The 4,082-nt window shown below is 42.4% G+C and overlaps 1 pseudogene; it reads left to right on the top strand.

Annotated features, from left to right (window-relative positions):
- Positions 1-1,654: 1,654 nt before the first annotated feature.
- On the top strand, positions 1,655-3,189 carry LOC143406206 (septin-11 pseudogene; annotated as a pseudogene).
- The last annotated feature ends 893 nt before the right edge of the window (positions 3,190-4,082 follow it).

Here is a 4,082-nt window from a genome sequence, read left to right as displayed (position 1 = left end):
CATTTCATATGATACATGCAAATACATGCAAAATGCATGCAAATGAATCTTGACCACATGAAAATATATTCAATGTTGCTTTTAATAAGAGAAATTGATCTTAAAAGTATACCAAGATGCCATTCCATATCTGCCTGACATGCGAATCTTTAAATTGAACCAGGATATACAAACCCTCAAAAAGTCTTGTGAATACAAAGTGGCATACACAAACACAATGGTTGGGAGATTGTCAATATTTAGCAAAATTACATAGGCCTTTATCTTTTGACACAGAATTCTTCTTCCAGGGATCTATCCCAAAAACATACTAGCAAAGACCAGAAAAAAAAAACTGTACACAAAGCTATTCACTGCAGCATTATTTACAACAACCAAAGACTGGAACTAATAAAAATGTCTATAAATTGACAATGGAGGGGAAAAAATCATGGTACATCTTCACAATGGAACAGCATGAAGACTGGAGGTAGAGGGAGGGAGGCAGGGAGAGAGAGAGAGAAAGATAACTCTAGAAATCAAAAATGAATGCTCTCTAGGGTATTTTGCCAAGGAAAAGAACAAAGTTGAGAAAAATGTGAATTGTATGTACATATGTATATTTTTCCACTGATACATACATGTATACACAACCATATACATACTTTGTACTTGTTTCTAACTAAAAAGTAAAATAAGAAACTATTCTAATCCAATCAGCCTGGAAGGCTGAGGCAGGAGGATCGCAAGTTCAAAGCCAGCCTCAGCAAAAGTGAAGTGCTAAGCAACTCAGGGAGATCCTATCTCTAAATCAAATACAAAATAGGATTGGGGATGTGGCTCAGTGTTTGAGTGCCCCTGAGTTCAATCACCAGTACCCTCTCTACCCCCCAAAAAGAAAATATTAAAATTTGGCAGAAGATAGAGTACAGGGGACAGGGAACAAAATCTAGGCTTTTTTGAATATACTTGTTTTTAAACTGATTTTTGAACCACATAAATATTTTGGAAATATGTAAAGTAGTCTACATTATTACACACATGCATTATTTAACAACAGGGATACACTCTACGAAATGCCTCATTAGACACTCTGTCATTGTGTGACTATTACAGAATGTACTTACACATACCTAGATGGTATAGGTCAATCACCAGACATGGCCTTGTGATGTATACAAGAGACATGGAAATTGTGATTATCTAATGAGCAATAAAAAAATGTTCAGAGGACCAGGAGCTTGAGAGAGAAAAGTACAAGTCATGTTGAAAATTCTATCATTAGGAAGTATTGCTATCCACATCCCCTATATCTACGCTATAAATTGAAACATTTAACACACAACCAAAGATTTTTAGAGATAAAAGAAGTGATAGTTCAGGATCTTGCAAATGTGGTGTGTGAAACATAGGGGTCTTGTAGAACAATATCCTAGACCAAAAGGTTCAGAGAATGTTCATCACTAGGGAAATGGGAGGAGACAAAGTAGATAAAAATCCAGGTCCCACCCTCACTACAAAACAAAGTCTTAGAGCAGATGCCGCTGGCTGCGAGCGGGAGCCCAGTGCAAGCAGAGCGCAGCCGCGAGGGAGGCGCGGGGGAGGCGAGCCGGAGCCCAGGAGCTAGCAGCAGCGTTGAGTGTCGGTCCAGAGCCCCCAGCCGGGCACCCAGCCGGAGCCGGAGCCGCAGCCGCAGCCGCGATGGCCATGGCGGTGGGGAGACAGTCTAATGAAGAGCTTCGAAACTTGTCCCTTTCTGGCCATGTTGGATTTGATAGTCTCCCGGACCAATTGGTCAACAAGTCAACTTCTCAAGGATTCTGTTTCAACATCCTGTGTGTTGGTGAGACAGGCATTGGCAAATCCACATTAATGGATACTTTATTCAACACCAAATTTGAAAGTGACCCAGCTACACACAATGAACCAGGTGTCCGGTTAAAAGCCAGAAGTTATGAGCTTCAGGAAAGCAATGTACGGCTGAAGCTAACCATTGTTGACACCGTGGGATTTGGAGACCAGATAAATAAAGATGACAGCTATAAGCCAATAGTGGAATACATCGATGCCCAATTTGAGGCCTACTTGCAAGAGGAACTGAAGATTAAGCGTTCTCTCTTCAACTACCACGACACGAGGATTCACGCCTGCCTCTACTTTATTGCCCCCACAGGACATTCACTGAAGTCTCTGGACCTGGTCACCCTGAAGAAGCTGGACAGTAAGGTGAACATTATTCCAATAATTGCAAAAGCAGACACGATTGCCAAGAATGAACTGCACAAATTTAAAAGTAAGATCATGAGTGAACTAGTCAGCAATGGCGTCCAGATATACCAGTTCCCTACAGATGAAGAAACGGTGGCAGAGATTAATGCAACGATGAGTGTCCACCTCCCGTTTGCAGTGGTTGGCAGCACAGAAGAAGTGAAGATTGGCAACAAGATGGCAAAGGCCAGGCAGTACCCCTGGGGCGTGGTGCAGGTTGAGAATGAAAACCATTGTGATTTTGTGAAGCTGCGGGAGATGCTGATTCGCGTGAACATGGAAGACTTGAGAGAACAGACACACACCCGCCATTATGAGTTGTACCGGCGCTGTAAGCTTGAGGAGATGGGATTCAAGGACACTGACCCTGACAGCAAGCCCTTCAGTCTTCAGGAGACCTATGAAGCAAAAAGGAATGAATTCCTGGGAGAATTGCAGAAGAAAGAAGAAGAGATGAGACAGATGTTTGTTATGAGAGTGAAGGAGAAAGAGGCTGAACTTAAAGAGGCAGAGAAAGAGCTCCACGAGAAGTTTGATCTTCTAAAGCGGACACACCAAGAAGAGAAGAAGAAAGTGGAAGACAAGAAGGAGCTCGAGGACGAGGTGAACAATTTCCAGAAGAAGAAAGCAGCAGCGCAGCTACTACAGTCCCAGGCCCAGCAGTCTGGGGCCCAGCAAACCAAGAAAGACAAGGATAAGAAAAATGCAAGCTTCACATAAAGCCTGCCAAGCCAAGGATGTTCCCGCATTCACCTGCTTTTGCAGTAATAGTGTATCTCTGCCATCTGTGTCCTTTTGTTTTATTTTGTTTTGCCCTTCCCCAAACACCAATAACTCTTAACTCATTTTGCTGAATGTTGTCGGGTGGTGGAAAACCATAGAACAAGGGAATAACAGCAAAGGCTCTGTGCAGCTGGACTTTTGTTTCCGGAAATTAAATGATTTGCCCTTTATGCCTGTTCTGAATGGCAGCAGGAAGCATGCCTGTTACTTGTATGTCGCTTTGGATCGAGGAAAGTGGGTAAAATGCTGCCTGTACGTCTGATGTGAAAACTTCTCACCGCCTCAGCAGCTGAACTAAAACCCTGAATAGCCATGACAACAACTTGCATTTTCTTGATTCTTCATCTCCATGATTGCACAATCCCGAACTCCCTGTCTTTTTTCCACACCAGCCCCAAACTAAGATAGATTTGAACGTGGGCAGAAAGGTGGGTGAGCATCATAGATGACTTTTACATTTGCATGAATTTTTGTTTGTTTTAATGGCTAACATTATTGGCTTGAGCTTGTGGTCTGTTCCAACTGTCTCCCCTCAGGGGTTGAGACTGCATCTGAACACCCACTTAAAGCCTGGCCGAGTTGGCACCGACTGGTGTAAGGAAATGATGATCATGTTCATGTTGGCCAGTGTGTTTTTCATCCTCCTTCCAATCAAGATCTCAAAGGTCAGGTCCTATATCACTGATTGTAAAAGAATCTTCCACTGAGGAGGAGATGGGCTTCCCACAATCTATTTACAGTGAGGACCCTTTCCTACATTTGCTCTCAGCAGGCTGAGGCACTGGTCATTGGTACTTGTAATAAAACTATTCACTAACCACGAGAGAAAGTTTCACAAATACTTCACATAGGAAATTTACTATAAATTGTGTGTGTGTCATCTGTAGCACAAATTTGAAAGGACATCATCAATTTAAGGTAAAACTGAGAAGGCAGGCAACAAAACCCATGAGTCCAAAAAATAAAAAGGAAAGAAAAGAAGTTCAACTTCACTGCCAGTTTCCTTGCTGTTTCAGAGTCAATTGTCATGAATGAAATTTCCACACTTGTCC

This window comes from Callospermophilus lateralis, chromosome 1, assembly GCF_048772815.1.
Source record: "Callospermophilus lateralis isolate mCalLat2 chromosome 1, mCalLat2.hap1, whole genome shotgun sequence".
Taxonomy (NCBI): domain Eukaryota; kingdom Metazoa; phylum Chordata; class Mammalia; order Rodentia; family Sciuridae; genus Callospermophilus; species Callospermophilus lateralis.
The sequence above is the reverse complement of the archived record's forward strand: the minus strand, read 5'-3'. Positions and strand labels throughout refer to the sequence as shown.